Source organism: Octopus bimaculoides, chromosome 4 (assembly GCF_046866305.1).
Source record: "Octopus bimaculoides isolate indiv1 chromosome 4, ASM4686630v1, whole genome shotgun sequence".
Taxonomy (NCBI): Eukaryota; Metazoa; Mollusca; class Cephalopoda; order Octopoda; family Octopodidae; genus Octopus; species Octopus bimaculoides.
In genome coordinates this window covers 79,119,674-79,142,568 of record NC_142931.1, presented here as the reverse complement: position 1 = coordinate 79,142,568, position 22,895 = coordinate 79,119,674, and the positions used below count along the sequence as shown (strand labels likewise).

Genomic DNA, 22,895 nt, shown 5'->3' with positions numbered 1-22,895 from the left:
TCACAAAAAACTGCTACACAGAGTTTCACATTCCAGTTCCCCCAGTTGTGATCAAGGATTGTAAAACTCTGAGTAGCAGCTTTTTGTGATATTTTTGTAATGTTTTTGCAACTTTAATAATAAAGCATATAACTCTACCTGCCTTGAGTACTATTTTTCCCCCACCTTCCACCTTGTTTCACACTTACTTATATATATATTATTTATATATATACATACATATACATGCATATATATATGTATGTGCGTATATATATGTATGTGTGTATATATATGTATGTGTGTATATATATATATATATATGCACACATACACACACACACACACACACACATGCTCACACATTCATATATATTTGGTGGTCCAGGGAGTGGGGATGGCCACTGTAACATGTGGGTGTGGAGAACAATACTAAAGGATGAAAAATTGCTAACAAGTGAGATGGTTCTGGGTAGCAAGAGAATAAAGTGGCTTCGGGGTGGAGTGGAGAGAGCAGCAGTAGATGATATTGTGTGGGGAAAGGGCCACATGAAGGGGTATTAACTGGGTGCTCAGGCACAGGCGTGGCTGTGGTAAGAAGCTTACTTTCCAACCACAGTTCTAGGTTCAGGTACACTGCATGGCACCTTGGGCAAATGTCTTCTACTATAGCCTCAGGCTGACCAGAGCCTTGTGAGTGGATTTAGTAGATGGAAACTGAGGGAAGCCTGCCATACATATATATGCATATATTTATGTGTGTGTGTGTGTGTCTTTGCACCTATGTTTGTCCCTACACTGTTGGTGTGTTTATGTCCCCATAACTTGGCAGTTCAGCAAAGGAGACTGATAGAATAAGTACTAAGCTTACAGAGAATATGTGCTGGGGTTGATTTCTTCAATTAAAAATCCCTCTAAGGTGGTGCTCCAGCATGGCTGTAGTCAAATGGCTGAAACATGTAAAAGAATAAAAGAATATATGTACACACACACAAACATATACATATACGAGGGACTCTGCCCCATCTCCATTCTCTCTGCCTTATTAAGCATCTTATCTCCTAATACACATCAAGTCTCTGTCTATGGCATTATTTGCCTACCATAATCACCTGAGAACAAAATAGGCACATACTATTCCCTCCCTTTTGGTTACCTTCCTCTTCTTCAACCCAAAACTACCTCCATTTATCATTATCTTCTCTGCCCACTGTTTCCACCAATCACCACCTTCCTGTGCCTTCAGCCACTGCTCTTTTCCCTCTGCTATACATGATCCTTAACATCTCTCTTATCTGCTGTCACTTCCAGTGCCCTCACATATCTACCATTACACCCCCTATCTCTCACCATCACTTACTACAGTCATCTCTATCCCATCTCCAAGCATCTCTCCTCACATTCTTATGAAACTTCCCTCCTTTAACTCCCCTGCCCAATCCCCTAGCCCAGTCCTCTGTATCACTTCACCTATATTTACCCCACAACTGTACATTGAGAGTATATTTTTTTAAATTCTTTTACTTGTTTCAGTCATTTGACTGCAACCTTCCTGGAGTTCCAACTTAAAGTGCTTTTTAGTCAAAGAAGTCAACCTCAGGACTTGAACATCCAACAGAACATGATAGCTTTATTTCCTTCCAGCCTGCTTGTGTATAGACATACACACACATATATATATACACCCACACACATACACATATATATGTAGATGTATACATGTAGATATGCACACACACACACACACATATACATACACACACAAATATATATATATATATACACATACATACACATATATACTAGTAATATAACAAGACAATGTTGGCATAATGGACATACTACACTGACAGCATTTATGCTTTTAACACTGTTGACTCTGCTGGATTGAATGATATTGCCTAGTGTCAAAACCATTGTGATATCTGTTTGGCAGCTGATGATGGGAATACATGTGTTATGCTTGTTTGTGGATTTTTAGATCTCAGTCTCATTATTCTAAGTTGTCCTTATATCAGTATCGAGTTTGAGAGAAGTTTTGTTTTATATGGCTGAAACACATAAATAAATAAATATAGCCTTATGTATATATAAATATATTTATATATAAATGTAAAGTATATATTATACACGCACACACTCGTGTGCATATTCATATCCATATTTCATGCTTCAGAAGTTGGATAGTCTGACAGGATCTGATGAGCCTGAGGACTGCATGGGGTTTTATTGTCTACAACCATATGCCTTTCCTAACACCAATATCTTAGTGCTTTCTTTCATGCTACTAGCACTAGTGAGATTGCACTAGTGAGACTACAAGCCCACTAAGGAAGCAACAGGGAAATGAAGACCAGAGAAGGATAATGTATGAGAGAAAAGGGCCAGGGCAGAAAAGCTACATGACCAAGTGATTTTCAAAAAGAGAGTGATTTAAAAAAAGGAGTGAGCAGGTGGAGCTGGAAAGTAGTGGTGAGGTATTAGGGTAAGACACTTAAGGTATATGATGGGTAAGAATGAGTGGGTGAAGACTGAGAAGTGGATGGATAGGAGATGCCTGATAGTGCAGAGTAACAGAATGTAATGATAATATAGTAAACTGAAAGATGAAGTAGAGAGAGTATGAGAAAGATGACAAGTGGTTGTGTAAACTGCTGTAAAGGATAGGGAAGAGAAAGTCAGGCATAGTGTATGAAGAGGGTTGAACTGTTTGGTGGTGACAAGGAGGGGAAGACAAAAAGTATGGTGATAGTAGAGGAGAGATAGTCTGGTGGCATAAAGGAGATGGATGATCAATGAAAGTGTGGATAGGGAGAAAAGTATTAATGGACAGAAGGATGGGTAACAAGTGAAGAGGTGGTTATGGGTTGTAAGTAACCAACAGAGTGCCAGTTATATATCCTTATCATAATTATAGATGTAAGTTCATATAATACATACAAATATATAAATATATATATATATATATATAGGTTGAGGAATGGCTGTGTGGTAAGAAGCTTGCTTCCCAGCAACATGGTTCTGGGTTCAGTCCCACTGTGTAGCACCTTGGGCAAGTGTCTTCTACTATAGCCTCGGGCCGACCAAAGCCTTGTGAGTGGATTTATTTGACGGAAAATGAAAGAAGCCCATCATATATATAATATATGTATATATGTGTGTGTGTGTGTATGTTTGTATGCCTGTGTTTGTCCTCCCACCATCACTTGACAACCAATGTTGGTGTGATTATGTCCCCCGTAATGTAGCAGTTCAGCAAAAGAGACGGATAGAATAAGCAGTAGGCTTACAAAGAATAAGTCCTGGAGTTGATTTGTTTAACTAAAGGTGGTGCTCCAGCATGGCTGCAGTTAAAGACTTGAAACAAGTAAAAGAATTTAAACAAACTCACATATATGTAAATATACATACACACATATATATATATATATATACACATACAGATATAGCTATACAGGCATAAATATGTACGTATGTATGTACTTATGCACATACATACATTCACTTATTTTGGCCACAATATTTGTTACTTTTAAAGCAACTGACTTGAACATAGTGTTCTAAGTCAAGGAAATACCATGCTGAGTTACACATTCTACAGATTTCTGTTTACATCAGAAAGGACATAGAATTTTTACAGCCAAAGTTTCATAGACAGATAATGAGTATTTTGTATGAGATTTCTTTGAAATTAAATGCTACAAGTTACTCCTTTCATGTGTTTTTGCACTCTTTTAATGTGTTTTGGAGTGGTTCAGTATAATTAGCCAGGAAATGCTTCCATCACTCTTTCATATTTTCCACTCATTAATATTTTTGTGCAAGATTCTGTTGAGATTGTTAGTTATATCTGAATGTCATATTTCATTGGAGAGAACTATGAACAAAGATGTTACAGCCATGATCATCCCCTCTGAGTTTGGTCTCTAGGACTAAACTGTCTTCCTTTATTATAGTTTAATGACTATAAGTTGTGTCCTTACAAGGACTCAGCTACAATATAAGGAGTAGTTAAACACATACATATGAAGGTTGTCCTACCTTTGCTGTTAGCCTGCATGTGGTCCCTACATGTCTTGTGAATCCATTCCTTATACCGAGCATATGTAATAGATTTTCTACCAATGTCTTTTCTGCACACGAGGTAGACCTTGATCACCGCAGAGTCCTATCTTCTTTCCTAGTTCACATAATGTTAGTCTTATCTTTCATCTTTTGCTGGTTTTGGCCAGAGGCTGACACCAGATTCCTCGTGCATGGATTTGTGCAGAATTTCATAGCTAATAACAAGCCTCTGTATCCAGCTTTTGCTGAATGAGAGAATGCCTTTGACAGTATTCCTTACTCTTTCAGCTGATGGTGTCTAGGGACGCTAGATTTACTTGAATATTGTATAAGATTGTATAGAAACCTTGTACACACATGCAATGTGCAAGGTGAAAGTTAGCAACAAGTTTAGTGAGATATTTAGAATGCAAGTAGGCATCTGTCAAGCATTTATCCTCAGTCCTCTCTTGTTTGTAACATTCAGGTAAATCCTGTTCCTAATCAATTTTGCAATAATACTCTTATAAATTCCCTAACCTGGTGCAAACAATCTGATACATAAACCAAATTGTATATATATATATATATATATATACTCTTACTCTTTACTCTTTTACTTGTTTCAGTCTTTTGACTGTGGCCATGCTGGAGCACCGCCTTTAGTCGAGCAAATCGACCCCAGGACTTATTCTTTGGAATCCTAGTATTTATTCTATCGGTCTCTTTTGCCGAACCGCTAAGTTACAGGGACATAAACACACCAGCATCGGTTGTCAAGCGATGTTGGGGGGACAAACACAGACACACAAACACACACACATGTATATATATATATATATATATATATATATATACATATATACGACGGGCTTCTTTCAGTTTCTGTCTATCAAATCCACTCACAAGGCTTTGGTCGGCCCGAGGCTATAGTAGAAGACACTTGCCCAAGATGCCACGCAGTGGAACTGAACCCGGGACCATGTGGTTGGTAAGCAAGCTACTTACCACATACCTACTCCTACGCCTATATATATATATATTGGATCGCTTCTAGTGTTCCCCAATTAGTTTTAGACTCTGTGGTAACCATTGTTGGGAGCAGCAGTCCAGATAACTGAGGATAAAGGTTCTCCAAAGCAGAAGCATGAGTCTCTGGTCCTGAAGGATCTCAGGATCTGACCTGTCACCTGCCTGCATAGTATTGCCATCTGAGCAATGTGCACATGGAAAATTGCATCGTTGCTCATGTGGATTCCCAGGTCATGCACTAACTCTGGGATTACATTATATATATATATATTTGGAATTTCTATGCTGATAGAACCCACGACGAAGCTCTCCAAGACATGAACAATAGCTAAGTCATTTCTATTTTTATATATTATCCCTTCTGATGCGCTCCCCTTCCACCACCCCCACCCCGTTTCTCTAACTAAACATTTCTGTCTTAAATTCATGATTATTTATGTGTCTCTATTCTCTATTCTATTCTCTATATCACTCGATTTATCGTTTTCGCCTTCTTTCTTGAAGTTTTGCTCCTTAGCCCAAACCTGACTGAAATTTGTCTCTCCCCACCTTTAAAAATTACGATTTTAACTCTCATTTCTGTTACCGATTTAAACATTTAATCTCACGGTTAAACACTGCTGTGTTTCTTTCAACTTTTTCTAAAAACCCAACGAATTTGAGACCAGCATGATGTCCTGCTGCCTGTTCTCTCTCTCTCTCTCTATTCTATCTCTATCCCTCTCTCTCTAAATCACTACTCTCTTCCCCCACTTCCTCCTCTTCGACTCGCACGCGACCCCAAACATATAACCAAGTTCACTTCCCAACTTCATCCCAATTCGTATTGGAATTTCTATGCTGATAGAACCCAGAACCCATGACGAAGCTCCCTTAGCCCGTGGTACGCCCGCCCTCCCACCCCCTCCACCAGTACCGGAAGTTTTAGATCATCTTCCGCGAACACTGCCAGTGACCTTATACCCCCCCCCTCTTATCGACCTTATAGCGCATAAAGATTGGGTAGTATATGAAGGTTGTAGGTATTGTTTTGTTTATGAATTCTGCCAAATGCAAGCTTTCTTTTCAGGTTCACGACACTGCTTACCCCCATCCCACGGTCACACGGGCCCACTCCTCTGACACCCACTCCTCCCACACTGTCAGGATTGGCACTCTCAACGTCAGCACGCTGAAAGGTAGGTCTGGTGAGATTGTTGAGATGCTTGAACCACGACGCGTAGATCTGTGCTGCATCCAAGAAGTAAGATGGAGAGGAGGTTCTGCGAGGTTCCTCACAGGCAAAGAACACAGGTACAAGATTTTCTGGGCAGGAAACACTGACGGGGTTGGGGGCGTAGGAATACTTCTAGCAGAAAAATGGGTTGATAAGGTAATCGAGGTAGTTAGAGTATGTGACAGAGTACTTAAGATTAGACTAGTGCTTCATCATAGGCTAGCTACTGTCATCTCAGCCTATGCCCTTCAACCGGGGCTACCGGATGGTCTGAAAGACCAATTCTATGACACCCTCTTGCAAACTACCTCGTCGACAAGGAACAGGGACCTTCTCTTTGTGGCTGGTGACTTCAATGCTCATGTCGGACGTCGTGCTGGAGGCTACCATGGCATACATGGAGGCTATGGCTTCGGTTCCCGCAACGAGGAGGGAACCAGACTGCTGGAGTTCTGTGATGCAACCGATCTTATGGTTTGCAATACCAACTTCAGGAAACCTGCCTGTCACCTAGTCACCTACCAATCCGGCAGACACTCTAGCCAAATCGACTACATCCTCGCCAGAAATAGAGAAAGAGGGAGGCTTATAAATGCCAAAACCCTCCCTGGCAAAGAATGTACACCCCAACACAGATTAGTAGTCAGCGACTTCGCGGTCAAGGCAATATGGGTGCCCAGAAGTAGACAGGCTTGGAGGAGAAGGGTATGGAAGCTTAAAGACCCTGCAAATGGACAGAGACTTAGAGACAAGTTACTTAAAGCATTTGACGAAATAGAAGGGGATATAGCATCATACAACGTGGAAGACAATTGAAGATTTCTGCGGGACAACCTGTTGAGAGCCACCAACCAGATCTGTGGCTGGTGTAAAGTCCCCTCTCGACCCAGAGTAACGTGGTGGTGGAACAAGGAGGTAGACGGGGCTATTAGACAAAAGAAACAGGCTTGGAAGTACTGGAAGAACGGTGGTAGCAGGGAATTGTACCAATCTGCCAGAAGGGAAGCTAGGCGACAGGTTTATTTAGCCAGAGGGGAAGCAGATAAGAAAAGATTTACCAATGTTCTGCGCCCTGAGGACCAAAGACTCGAGGTATTTCGTGTTGCAAGACAGTGTAGGAGAGAGAATAGTGATGTTGTAGGAGAGAAATGTGTTCGCATGGATGATGGTACACTTGCACTAAATGAGGCTGCAAAGAAAGAGGTCTGGAGATGCCACTACGATAGATTGCTTAATAAAGAGAATGAATGGGAGAAAGAGAGCCTGCCGTATGTCGACCCAACAGAGGGACCAGCTATCCGAGTTGACAGTACCAGGGTAGATAAAGCAATTAAGAGTATGAAGACAGGGAAAGCCCCCGGCCCATCAGGAATCACTGCAGAGATGCTCAAAATATCTGGCAGTGTTGGCTACAGCCTAGTCACCCGTATTACGAACCAGGTGATACACGAAGGAGTCATACCCAATGACTGGTGTAGCAGCACCATAGTCAACTGCTACAAAGGTAAAGGTGATGCTTTAGATACAAATAATTACAGAGACATCAAGCTGTTAGATCAGGTTATGAAAGTTACGGAGAGGGTCATAGCCCAACTAATTAGGGAGCGAATCAATTTAGATGAGATGCAGTTTGGGTTCGTACCAGGTAAAAGCACCACTGATGCCATATTTCTAGTGAGACAGCTGCAGGAGAAATACCTAGCCAAGGATAAACCTCTGTACCTGGCCTTCGTTGACATGGAGAAAGCCTTTGACAGGGTCCCCCGATCCCTTATCTGGTGGTCAATGAGGAAACTTGGGATAGAAGAATGGTTAGTGAGAGCTGTGCGAGCCATGTACAGAGATGCTGCCAGTAAGGTGAGGGTTGGAAATGAGTACAGTAATGAATTCCGGGTAGAGGTAGAGGTCCACCAAGGTTCCGTCCTCAGCCCCCTCCTATTTATCATAGTCCTCCAGGCGATCACAGAGGAATTCAAGACATGTTGCCCCTGGGAGCTCCTCTATGCTGATGACCTTGCACTAATTGCGGAGTCACTATCAGAACTAGAGGAGAAGTTTCAGGTGTGGAAGCAAGGACTAGAATCGAAGGGCCTTAAAGTTAACCTAGCAAAAACCAAAATCCTAATAAGTAGGAAGGTAGATAAAAGACAAACCCCTTCAGGTAGATGGCCCTGCTCAGTATGCAGAAAAGGAGTAGGTAGTAACTCTATAAGATGTACCCGGTGCAAGCTATGGACACATAAGAGGTGCAGCAATATCAAAGGCAGATTAACTACGAAGTTAGTTTTTGTATGTGGCAGATGTTCAGGTGCAATAAACACTGTAAACAAACAGGAAACAACTTCTATCTCATTCCAGGGAGAAAAACTAGAGGTAGTCGATAGCTTCCGCTATCTGGGTGACCAAGTTAGTAGTGGGGGTGGGTGCGCTGAAAGTGTAGCTGCTAGAATAAGAATAGCCTGGGAAAAGTTTAGAGAGCTCTTACCCCTGCTGGCGACAAAGGGACTCTCACTCAGAGTAAAAGGCAGACTGTATGACGCATGCGTACGAACAGCCATGCTACATGGCAGTGAAACATGGGCTGTGACTGCTGAGGACATGCGTAAGCTCGCAAGGAATGAAGCCAGTATGCTCCGCTGGATGTGTAATGTCAATGTGCATACCCGTCAGAGTGTAAGTATCTTGAGAGAAAAGCTGAACATAAGAAGCATCAATTGTGGTGTGCAAGAGAGACGATTGCGCTGGTTTGGACATGTGGTGAGAATGAATGAGGATAGCTGCGTGAAAAAGTGCCACACCCTAACAGTTGAAGGAACCCGTGGAAGAGGTAGGCCCAGGAAGACCAGGGCTAAGGTGGTGAGGCAAGACCTTCGAACATTGGGCCTCACCGAGGCGATGACTACTGACCGAGACCTTTGGAAATGTGGTGTGCGTGAGAAGACCTGGCAAGCCAAGTGAGATCGTTGCCAGTGCCCCTGGACTGGCTTTTGTGCGGGTGGCACATAAGATGTACCATCCTGAGCGTAACCGTTGCCAGTACCGCCTGACTGGCCTTTGTAGGGTTTTCGAGCGAGATCGTTGTCAGTGCCCCTGGACTGGCTCTTGTGCGGGTGGCACATAAAAGACACCATTTCGAGCGTGGCAGTTTTCGTGCGGGTGACACGTAAAAGCACCCACTACACACTCTGAGTGGTTGGCGTTAGGAAGGGCATCCAGCTGTAGAAACTCTGCCAAATTAGAATGGAGCCTGGTGTTGCCATCCGGTTTCACCAGTCCTCAGTCAAATCGTCCAACCCATGCTAGCATGGAAAGCGGACGTTAAACGATGATGATGATCATGATGATGATATATATATATATGTGGCCTTTGCCAGTAAGACATCCAAGCGAGATCGTTGCCAGTGCCCCTGGACTGGCCCTTGTGCAGGTGGCATGTAAAATACAGCATTTCGAGCGTAGCCGTTGCCAGTACCCACCTGACTGGCCCTCGTGCCGGTGGCACGTAAAAGCACCCACTACACTCTCGAAGTGGTTGGCGTTAGGAAGGGCATCCAGCTGTAGAAACTCTGCCAAATCAGATTGGAGCCTGGTGTTGCCTCCTGGTCCACCAGTCCTCAGTCAAATCGTCCAACCCATGCTAGCATGGAAAGCGGACGTTAAACGACGATGATGATATATATCTACACACACACATATATATATATGAATGCGAAAAGAAAGAAAATGGAGAAATTGACACGCAGACATCAGTTTATGCAAAGATATTAAAAACCTTTGAATAAACTTACGTCTGTATGTCAATTTCTCCATTTTCTTCTTTTTCTCATTCATAATTATTTCAAATACCTATATATATATATATATATATATTTAGTTTTCACTGAGCACTGGTATAAACCGGAGAACTAGGATGCTAGCATCCCCTTAAAGGATTATAGGTCCTTGATACAATTACACACACACACATTGCTAGTATGCTCAGATGGTGCCCCAGTATGGCCACAGCCTAACAACTGTATTGTAAAAGAAAGCTTGTTATTTTCTCTCTAATTGTGTATTTCTCTTTCTTCTTTTCATTTCTTTGTATTGTTCCAAGGAGAGACCTGATGTCTAGCACAGAAACAAAGAGAGCCTTATCATTGGAGTCTGGGTAACAAGAATTTTAATTGCCACACATCGAACTTTAAAAAAGTCTTCGATATTTTTACACTTTTACTTATAAGCCAGGCTCTGTCTTTGCTTGAGTAACTGCGTTTCTCCAGATTGTCACTTGAACATTTACTATGTCGAAAGAGAAACCCAATCATTATTAGTATGAATGTAAATTTATAATCAGAGTTGAAAAGTTGCAGCAGGTTGCAAAGTAGTTGTCCACAGATATTCTCCTTGTCTTTGATTTTAGAAGGGATGTTCACATCTGGGTGGTAACTAACCTCTATGACTGTACATGACTTTCCTATGTCAAGTAGCTATGTCAGGCCTGTGTGTTTGTACTTGGTAGAAGTTTTGATGGGAATGTTACACCAATATTTCTTCTGCTGATATGTATCCCATAGCAGAAGTGTTGTTTATATTTATCCTAGGGCTGTCTCTTGTGCAGATGGAATTGTATACTGTTTTAGCAACTTCGTGTCGCAGTGGGAGGTTGTATGTCAATGACATTTATGAGCAACTGTTGATTACATGTGTCACATCCTCCACAAAAGAGTGGCCTAATCAACACTTGCAGTTGCATCTTAGGGTTTTAAAAGCTTTGCTTTTTCATTTGTTCTTGAGAACATGTTGTAGATTACTCCTATTCTTGAATTGCAAAAGATAACCTTCAAGATGTGATGTGATGTGATATAGCTGTCACAAACCCAAGAGAGGTAGTACATTAATATTGGCTTCAAATTTTAGCACAAAGCTAGTAATTTCAGGGGCAGAGAGATAAGTAAATTACATCAACCCCTAGTGCTCAACCAGTATTTATTTTACCGAACCTGAAAAAAGGATGAAGGGCAAAGTCAACCTCATCAGAATTTGAACATAAGGACAGACGAAATATTGCTAAGCATTTCATCCAGCACTGTATCTACTGTGCCAGCTTGCTACCTTGCACGCTAATATTGCCATCCTTTTCTAATTTACAAGAAAACATCCCCATGCATAACTATTTTTGTGCTATGTAAAGCATTTCTCTTCCAGATCATTGCTGAGATGTGTAAGTCTGGTACTTCTGAGTTCATAAGGAAGAACAAAAGGAAATGAATGTTTCCTGCGGAGTTCACAGCCAGTATGTATGTGTTTTAGATGTATTTAGATATGCCCTTCTCAATCATTCTGTTTAATTTTGAAATTTGAGATATTAAAGTCAATATAACAAAGAAAAGTCACAAATATTTAAGAGACTTATATTCATGCATTAGTAAATAAGAATAATCAGTTCATGGTACATATCAACAACTCAGTTTTAGAAAAAGTAAATTAAAAAATCTGACATTGTGATTTAACAAAAAGTTTTCAATTGAAGTCACATATTAAGAGGTTTGCTTCCCAACCACATGGTTATGGGTTCAGTCCCACTGTGTGGAACTTTCTATAAGTGACTGCTATTTACTACAGCACTGGGCCAGCCAAAGCCTTGTGAGTGGATTCAGTAGATGGATACTGAAAGAAGCCTATCATGTATGTGTGTGTGTGTATGTGTGTGTGTGTATGTGTGTGTCCTTGTCTTTACAATGCATGATAGCTGTCAATGAGTATCATTCATTTTCAATATTCTGTGAAGACATGTCTGGCCAAAAGGAACTATTACCTCGCTTGGAAATAGGAGAGTGTCAGTGACAGGAAGAACAACATCCAGCTGTAGAAAATCTGCCTCAACAAACTCCATCTAACCCATGAAAGCAAGGAAAAGTGGATGTTAAAACAATGATGATGTTGATGATGGCATTTAAGAGCAAGAAAGGTACTGCCATACTTTTCCAAAACTAAAATAAGCTTCTGATAAAGTCTTTCCTTTTTTTTATACCCCCAAGTCAAAATACCAATTTCAGTTTAATGCTTTTCTTCTTTACTCTTTTCTGATTTCTTAGTTCTTTCAGTTACATCATAGTCATTTACTTCATGTGATATTAACAAGTGATGTCCACAGTAATAAATATCTCCTAACATACAGCCTGTAGAAAATATTTTGAAACCAAGTTCTGCAGTTGAATTCTTCATTACATTCGTTTTCTTGAAAAATATATTCCTTCATCACTTTCATTTTCTTGAAAAATATATTCCTTCATCACTGAGGACTGTTTCTGAAGATATGTAAAAACCAGGTTTTTAACCAACATTTTATGATTGCCTCCTTTTTTCCCTGTCCACCACACTATTTGTTATAATATCAATCACTAGTTTAACATCAATTGTGGGAAATTTCCTCAACACTATCCACATTAAAAAATATTTTTTCCAACAACATTTCACCTTTTTTTCCACCACCTTTTTGTAATGGGTTTTCAAAATACAAATTATTTCTAGATCCAACAGTTCTAAAACTGTAATAGTACAATTTCATAGAAGAGACTCAGCCTGAATGTTATCTAAATGAAGCTGTTTACTAAATGCAGAACAGTGTCTACCAACTGTCAAGACTCTCCATTTTACTTCCATTTTCTTGTCTAGTTTAACAAACAAAGTGTCAAATAAATCTCTTGTTATCCAGACTGTTTTGTTGGTATCATATTTAAAACTGGAAGATAATTTACATTTTTCACACATCATAGAGTTTTTGACTTTAGAATAACAAAGGGACATACTTTCTCAGTTCCAGTCGTTGCAGCAAACAAGAGAGGTTAGGTATTATCTTGACTTCTTTCTTCCTTTTTACTATGATGATATAACTGATAAAAACAGCAGTTTCATCTATATTAAATATGTCTTCTTTTTGTAAGAAGAAATGAGAAATAATTTCCTTTTTATTCCACTTCTTTTCATTTAATCATTTTGTCAGCATTTTTTTCCTTCCCCCCTAACTAGAACATCAGCTACTTACCTCGGATAACAGACTGTTATCCTGCATCAATCACAAAATTGATTCAACTGTCTGATTCTAAACTGAAAATCCAAGTAACCTCCAAATTTTGCAGTATCTGAAGATTTCTCTTGAAAAGTGGCTTGCTAATTGGAATGTTTAGTACCTTTTGGTTTATAAACCAAACAAAAACTACTTTGTCACTATCTTTAGACATGGCAGGTCTTAAGCATTTGTGCTACAGATTAAAATTTGCCCTTTACAGTTTTTCTTCAATTTTAGGAAGATCCTTAATCATAGACATCGATGGAGAGAGAAGTTAAAACTGTAATGCAGAGTCTTTTTATTCTTTCTAAAATCTGCCTGAATTTCAAACTGTCCTTGAAAAACAAATAAAGTTGGACTTTCTTTGCTCCGTTTTCCAAGATTTACTACAGTAACAAATAAGTACCCTTTACTTTCATCATCATCATCATTTAACCCTTTAGTGTTCAGGGTATTCTATGAAACATAATACTTATTGGTTCACATTGTTTTAAATTAATCATGCATTACTTCATATCCTTGAGATTCCAATGATATGATTATTTAATGTAGAATAACATTGACCAGATATGGCCAGTTTAAATACTAAAGGGCTAATGACCATTTTCTATGCTGGCATGGGTTGGACAGTTTGCCAAGAGCTGGTGGGAAGAGGACTGCACCAAGCTCCACTGTCTGCTTTGGCATGGTTTCCATGACTGGATGCCCTTCCCAAATAGAAATTTCACAAAACAGAAACCAAACAGTGCAATTTACTTTCTGTGTATATGTAAAAGTATCCATGTTTCAAGAATCAGTTGAACTAGTGAAGACAAATTCGTATAATTTTCTTTATTTTTTAGATTTTCTTTTTTTTTTTTTTAAGGATATTCCATATTGTCTGAATGTCTGATTTTATTGATTGTTATTGCAGAAATATCTTCTGGTTTAAAGAATCAGTGAGTGATAAAATGCAATAGTAGTGCAGATAGAACATTGAATATCAAAAATAACAAATACAAAGATCTTGAAATGTTGTTTTAGAAATACTATACTTAATTCATTCTGAAATTACAGTTAAGGACTTCTACAAATAAAAAAAGAGATAGAGAGATGTTTGTAAATCATGCATCCATTTCATTGTTGTTTTTTTTCATTTTTTTTTTTTTTTTTCAGTCATTAGACTGCAGCCATGCTGGGACACTGTCTTAAAGAATTTTAATCAAATGAATCAAACCCAGTACAAGCCTAGTACTTATATTACTGGTCTCTTTTTTCCAAACTGCTAAGTCATGGGGATGTAAACACACCAACACCAAATATCATGCAGTGGTAGGGAACAAACACAGACACACACACACACACACACACACACACACACACATGTATACATCAGGCTTCTTTCAGTTTCCATCTACTAAATCCACTCATAAAGCTTTGGTCAGCCCGAGGTTATAGTAGAAGACATTTGCCCATAGTGCCATGCAGTGGGACTGAACTTGGAATTCTGTGGTTGGTAAGCAAACTTCTTACCACACAGCCACACCTGTACCTCTGTTGATATTTGAATAACCATATGTGTACTATTAGAAGCACCATTTGGGGTATTTGAGACAGCGTTTTACTGTTACTAAAGTTATGAGCATTTAGGAGGATGACATGTACATGGAGGAATTAAGTCATTTTTTTTTTTCATTGTTACAAGAAATTTTAGCTGCTCAGGGTTCAATTTTCTTTCATTGTACTTGATATAGTCATTGTAATGAGAATCATTTGTCCTTATTTCAACAGATTAGTGGCCAGGGCTTGAAAATAATTTCCTTGAAAAATATTGATTAGAGTGGTACTCTTTGAGGTGGAAAACACACAGACACAGATATGCATACATACACAAGCATGCACACACGCACGCACACATACGCACACACACACACACACATACGCACACACACATGTATATTCATATACATATGTATGTATCCATAGTAGGTGGCTACAACCACTCATTTTAAGTTGGTTGCTTACCTATAAGCAGGTCAAGAAATCAGCAACAATTGGATTTGGCTTGGCTTTCATGAAAGTAGATTGGCCTATTAACAAAAAAGAAGAAAAAAAAGAAAAAAGTCTTTAACAAATATCTATCCTTGCTTCTTTCTATCCACTCTTCCTTTCATCTACCCAAATTTCTTTCTTACAAATTGCTGCCTACTTTCCAAGACCTTCCATCAGTATTTGAAAGCAGTTGGAATGAAGGAATACAAAAAAATCATTAAAAATGTCAAATGATTGACAAACACACATATACACACAAACACAAGGTTTTCATCAAAGTTCTTCACTAAAGCAAACCTTTACTTTCAGTTTCAAAATAAAAGAACAACCTGTTCTAGAATGTAAACCAGGATTCCATCATGCTAGATATCTAGACTTTAGGTTTATATCCATTTTATATTGCTTCATTTAAAAATCAGAAAATGAGATAGTGGATGTGAGTCTGGGGTGCTTTACCTGATGAAATACAAAAATATCAAAACACTGGAGTTGTCAGAGTCCTCTTAGATTAATGAAGCAAGCATAATATGAACACACACTGGCTTAAATGAAGTTGTCCTCCTACGACACAACAGTAATTGGCATCTTCACATTTGAATCTGCTAGAATGTATTAAGAATAAAAATGCATGTCATTGTTTGGATTCTTGTTCTTCACTACGCAAGTTTCTTTATGTGAGTTCGTGTGAGACTAATGAAAAGGTTGCAAGATGCAATGAAAATTTTAGGAAAATAAAAATAAGAAATAAGTGAAAATTTTACTGGTGAGTGTGTTAAATTATAAGGCACAAAAAGAAAATGATTCTCTCCAGACACAACAGCATATATATATATATATATATATATATATATATATATATATATATATATATATAATATATATATATATATATACATACATATATTAATGCAGTATATATGTACGTTGTCAATTGTGAAACACGACTGTCACTACATAAACCTGATGATTACATAATGCATGAAAGTACTAGGTTATGTCAATATTGAAAAATTGTAAATAATAAAATGCTAAAATAAGATTAAGTTGAAATTTCATTGATTAATATATTCTTCTATACACAATCATACAAACTTGGATACATATATATGCATTTATATTTATAGGTGTGTGCATCTGCACATATATATTTATATACATACATACATATATACATATATACATACATACATACATACATACATACATATATATATATATACATTGTTTTACATAATCTCAAATAAAATACCCACATATCTATTGATAAAACCCCAAAACTGATTTTATATATATATATATATATATATATATATATATATATATATATATATATATATATATATACACATATATACATATATATATACATACATATATACATACATGTATATACATATATATATACATACATGTATATACATATATATCTACATATATACATACATATATATACATAGATACATACATATACATATATATACATACGTATATACATACATACGTATATACATACATACGTATATACATACATACGTATATACATACATACGTATATATATATATATATATATATATATATATATATATATATATATATATATATATATATCTATCATCATCATCATCATCATCATCATCGTTTAACGTCCGCTTTCCATGCTAGCATGGGTTGGACGATTTGACTGAGGACTGGTGAAACCGGATGGCAACACCAGGCTCCAGTCTAATTTGGCAGAGTTTCTACAGCTGGATGCCCTTCCTAACGCCAACCACTCAGAGAGTGTAGTGGGTCCTTTTACGTGTCACCCGCACGCAAACGGCCACGGCTCGAAATGGTGTCTTTTATGTGCCACCCGCACAAGCCAGTCCAGGGGCACTGGCAACGATCTCGCTCGAAAATCCTACGGGAGCCAGTCAGGCGGTACTGGCAACGGCCACGCTCAAAATGGTGCATCTCATGTGCCACCCGCACAAGAACCAGTCCAGGGGCACTGGCAACGATCTTACTTGGCTTGCCGGGTCTTCTCACGCACAGCACATTTCCAAAGGTCTCGGTCAGTAGTCATCGCCTCGGTGAGGCCCAATGTACGAAGGTCTTGCCTCACCACCTCAGCCCAGGTCTTCCTGGGCCTACCTCTTCCATGGGTTCCCTCAACTGTTAGGGTGTGGCACTTTTTCACGCAGCTATCCTCATCCATTCTCACCACATGTCCATACCAGCGCAATCGTCTCTCTTGCATACCACAACTGATGCTTCTAATGTTCAGCTTTTCTCTCAAGATACCTACACTCTGACGTATATACATATATATATAAATACATATATATATACATATACATACATATATATATATATATACATACATATATACATATACATATATATACATACATATATACATATACATATATATACATATATGTACATACCTATACATATGTATACACACATACATAAATACATATATGTACATACCTATACATATATATATATATATATATATATATATATATATATATATACATACATATACATACACATATATATATACATACATATGTATATATACATATAGACATATGCATATATATATATACATACACATACATATATGTATATACGTACATATAGAAAAGGATGGGGGAGCCAAGGAAGCAATAACTAGAAGCTCCTCTGTGCCAGTGGTCCTACAAAGGAACAGAGCCCTAACCCCATTGGACAACCAGAGGAAAAAAGTTCCCACCACAAGAAAAGGAAGGACAGAACATAAACACAAACATAAAGAAGGAAAGGAAGAAAAAGGAAAAGGCAGAAATGAAACCAAAACCGAAACCCCAACCCACCAAACAAAAACAGAAAACCCCATGGAGGATCCAATGCCATCCAAAACCCTACAGGAAAGAAATTTGAAAGGCATTCAAGGACCTGCAAATTTTACCTGCAACGCAAATGTCAGCATAGGAAAGACAGCAAAAACTGCTGGTTTGCCCACCTGACAGCCTGCCAAAACTACATGGGCCTTAAGGAGAAAAACTTCCCTGAGGAAAGACAACAAATGTCTCCAAGGAAAAAATTTACAAAAGAAGAGCGCTCTTCAGAGGATATGTGCAACGCAGCAGCTGAGCAAGAGTCTCTTTTGTACATGGCACAAAAGATTGTGCAGCAGCTGACCTGGTTACACCAAGTACCAACATGGAACCTTGCCAACCATAATCAACAGACACAAGATGGCCTCCCCTAACGCTTGCACAGTTGTCACGCCAATATTTTTACTCAATATTGGGGGTCTGTTGCATCATAATAAAAACAAAATTTCTTTCCTGAGAGACCTTGCCACATACAATCAAGCCCTATGCATAGCACTCGTGGAAACTCACCTCAGCCCTGATATAGAGGATGCAGAAGTTCACATACCAAAATATGCCATACTGCGAACAGACAGAAGGGAAAGGAGCCATGGTGGAGTTGCTGTACACATCTGTGACGAGCCCACACCCCAGGTCTTACTGTCATACTCAAATTTGGTATGTAACACTCTAATTGTATATGTAAGACAACACAATATAGTCATATGCAATACATATTGCCCACTGGATGCTCCAAACTCTTTGGAATCAGTTGGTTTGTAGTGGATATCAGTTTCAATGTTGGTGCCTTTTTTTTATAATGAGAATGTCAAGAAAAGGAAGTTGGTCTGGACTATATTCCATTGTAAATTGGATATGGTTGTTGACACTGCTGATTTAAGTTTTTGAAATCAATGAGTTGGTCAAGTGTGTGGGACCATAGGATGAGGCAATCATCGAAGTAGTGTTTCTAATTTTCCAACAGTTATTTGTGGAAAGACAGGCCTGATATCCACTACAAACCAACTGATTCCAAACAATACCTTCTGTTCACCTCCAATCACCCAAAGCACACGAAGACAAACATTCCCTTCAACCTAGCGAGAAGAATCTATACAATTGTCTCAAATTATAGAACACAAAATAAAAGACTCCAAGAACTAAAGGCAATTCTTCTCGAAAGACATTACCCAGCATCATTAGTTGACAATGGAATAGAACGGGCTAAGACAATTGTTACCCAAGACTTGCGAAAATCGAAACACACTCACGGTACATTAAATAGTCTCCCATATTTCTCAACACACAATCCAAGAAATGCAGAAGCTTACACAATTATATACAAGAACATTCCACTGCTGAATCAAGACCCACGTCTAAAAAAAGTACTCGCAACCCATAAAATAATAGAAAGCAAAAGACAACCCAAATCCCTAAAAAACCTACTCACCAATGCAAAACTACCCAACACAAGCCAAACCACTGTCAAAAAAATGTGGTCGTTCCAACTGCAGGACTTACATCCACACCATTGAAGGAACAACATACAAATTCCAGTCGGGACACACTTTTGTCACTTCTAAGCCTCTTTCTTTGCGGAGTCACTAACTACAAGTGAACCATAATCCATGTGAACACACTTCTCTCCCACATCACAATTTTCCCTGGCACACTGTCTTGCAAGCCAAAACACTTCAAGCCTCTGGTCCTCACGCTGCAAGACATTGACAAACTTGTTTCTTTCTGTTTCACTCCTGGCTAAGTGTACCTGCTTCCTAGCTTCCTTTCTTGCTGCCTGATATAACTCTTTGCTAACACCACCCTTCCAGTCCTTCCAAGCCTGTTTCTTTGAGCTAATGGCCCTGTCAACTACCCTATTCCACCACCACATCACCCTACGCCTGGCTGGGACTTTGCACCAGCCACAAATCTGGTCTCGGGCACTCACCAAGTTGTTCCATAGGAACTTCCACTTATCCTCTATGCTACAAGTCTGTAACTCCTCCTCCTTCTCATTATATGCTTCATTTAGGACATCTTTAAATTTCTGACTAATCAAAGGATCCTTAAGCTTCTATACCCTTCTTTTCCAAACTGGCTTGCTTCTTGAAATCCTTTGGGCCAGTAACTTGAAGTCCCCAATGAGTAACCTGTGCTGTGGGATACATTCTTCTCCAAGGAAGGCCTTTGCATTTATGAGCAGCCCTGAATCCTACTTTCTGGTGAGAATGTAGTCAATTTGGCTAGTATAGTCACTGAATATTTATAGGTTATCAAGTGATTGGCTGGCTTTCGGAAGTTACTGCTGTAGATCATTAGGTTATTTGCATCAGAACTCCAGCAGCCTTGTACCCTCCTCATTTCAGGATCAATTCCATGTCCCCCATGCACCCAATATGTCCATTGAAATCACCAGCCATGAAGATAAGGTCATGGTCATTTATCTTAGAAGTGGCCTGCAAAAAAGTCTCATAGTAGCGGTTGGAAGTGGGGGCATAGGCGGAGATGATTGTTGCTGTGCTATTCTGCAAAACTAGTCTAAGCTTAAATATTCTATCACATAGTCTGACTACTTCAATCACTTTATTCACCCATTTCTCTGTTAGAAGTAAGCCAATAAATATATATATATATATATATATATATATATATATATATATATATATATATACTAGCAAACACACCTGTCCTTTGGACGGTGTAATTTATTGTAATGGCACACTCCTTTGGACAATTTAAGTTGAATTAGCCTGCAGTTAGAAGTCGTTTCAAGTTGATAAATGTAAAATGTATAATTACCAATTTCGTTAGCAGTTTATTATATGGTTTTAAGCAACTTAGGTAATGAATAAAGTTTTTGAACACAAATTTCGCAGTTAGTAATAAATGAAAGTCCATGAAATGAGATCACAATTGCAGTTGGCATTAGGGATCCTATATCTTACCTGAATCATTTTGTAGCAAGTAGTTATTTTACTCGTAATGCCTGACACAACTGCATTGAAGCTTTTGTCAATGAAAGTCATGTATGATTAACAAAAGCAAACATTTATAGCAAACTCATAAATAGAATAATGACGTACAAAAATAAATGTCAGAGCATGCTTATGAGTGAACAGTGTGCATGAAGTAAGAAGAGTCATTGAAGGTAACAACAATCACGGAAATGAAGCAAAATATCAATGAAATGCTTGTAGGAAGTCTGATTGCTAGGAAGTTTGGGCTTTGAAAAAACTGTAGTAGAAGTGAGAGTAGCTTAACCATGTCATCAAGAGTAATGTCCCTTGAAGCAACAATCGTTGATATTTGTTATTTACCTATGAGGTCTTTTCGTCCCCTAGGGGCAGCATTACTCATTATGTGGAAAATTTGAGGAGTCTATGACTATCTCTGGAACATAAGTGATGTATGTTCCCAGTGTGAATGAAATTAGATGAAAAATATTGATTTTAAGGGGGATCAAGATGAAGGCCAGTCCACACACACACACCTTCCGTTTTAATAAATGTCAGAGCATGCTTATGAGTGAACAGCGTGCATGAAGTAAGAAGAGTCATTGAAGGTAACAGCAATCACAGAAATGAAGCAAAATATCAATGAAATGCTTGTAGGAAGTCTGATTGCTAACGGTTACAGTTTGACATAGATGTGAAGATTGCAGTAGAGGAGAAACTATTATAGGGCTGCTTTGTACATGACATTTTTGGTTTTTCCTTCAGGAGCACAGATGAATAAGTTGTCTGGATCACCAACTCTGGAACAACTGATGCAGAACTGTCCATGTGAAAAGCATGACGTTCAAATGTCCAATCCGACAACTTTCAGCAATTGACCTGATGCTTTGTTAATCATCATGGTAAAGCTGAGTTTGAGAGGAAACTGAAGTCTCCACATTACAGTAGGCGCAGTCTGTTGGGATTAGCAAAATTTTCGGAATAAAAATGATATTGTTTTTGCTGTATCCCATGATAATTTGGGCTTCAATGACATGGTCCATCATTTGTTTGACCACAAGGTGAGTTCCATTGCATAGTGTTGGTGCATTCAGATTGTGTGGGAGGATGACATGGCAACCGATTTTTAAGTGAAGTTCATGGGACGGGAGTGCTGGAGAATGTTGGGCGTTGAGAAATTCTGTTGGGAAGTGTGTAACTTGATTGAGGTCGGTATGGGTGTCTGTAACAATGTTCTTGAGAAGGTAGCTTACTGAGTAAGTTGTAGTTAAGAGTGGCAACAGTTGCATTTGTAGGTGCAAGAACAGCCCTGTACTAACATGCAAATATTGGCAGTTTGCAGTGAATGGGCATTGTAAAAACTGCATAACTGTCACAACTTTGTATGAGTAAAAGCAGAGAATATATATAATATTTAAAAAATGATTAAAAGTAGGCTTAAATTGCATGGCTACCTCAAAGGAGTGCTAATGTGCAAATATCGGTGGTTTGCAGTGAATGGGCTTTGTAAAAACTGTAGTAGAAGTGAGAGTAGCTTAACCCTGTCATCAAGAGTAATGTCCCTTAAAGCAACAATCGTTGGTATTTGTTATTTACCTATGGGGTGCTTTCGTCCCCTAGGGGCAGCATTACTCATTATGTGAAAAATCTGAAGAGTCTATGACCATCTCTGGAACATAAGCTACTAAGGTATCAGGAAGAAAGACTTGTTACAGATTTTTCTTGTCACTGTTTTATGGGG

At 38.7% G+C, this 22,895-nt stretch overlaps 1 protein-coding gene across 6 annotated transcripts in view; it reads right to left on the bottom strand.

Annotated features, from left to right (window-relative positions):
- The window catches only part of LOC106877928 (kelch-like protein 26), a 330,015-nt gene that overhangs the window by 174,603 nt on the left and 132,517 nt on the right, over window positions 1–22,895 (bottom strand). For 4 of the 6 annotated variants that reach the window (XM_052967155.2, XM_052967157.2, XM_052967154.2 and 1 more), the window contains one exon: window positions 15,327–15,391. The exons of the other annotated variants lie outside the window; for them this stretch is intronic. The gene's annotated coding sequence lies outside the window, so the exon portion shown is untranslated. The remainder of the gene's footprint in view (window positions 1–15,326; window positions 15,392–22,895) is intronic. 6 annotated transcript variants of the gene reach the window in all.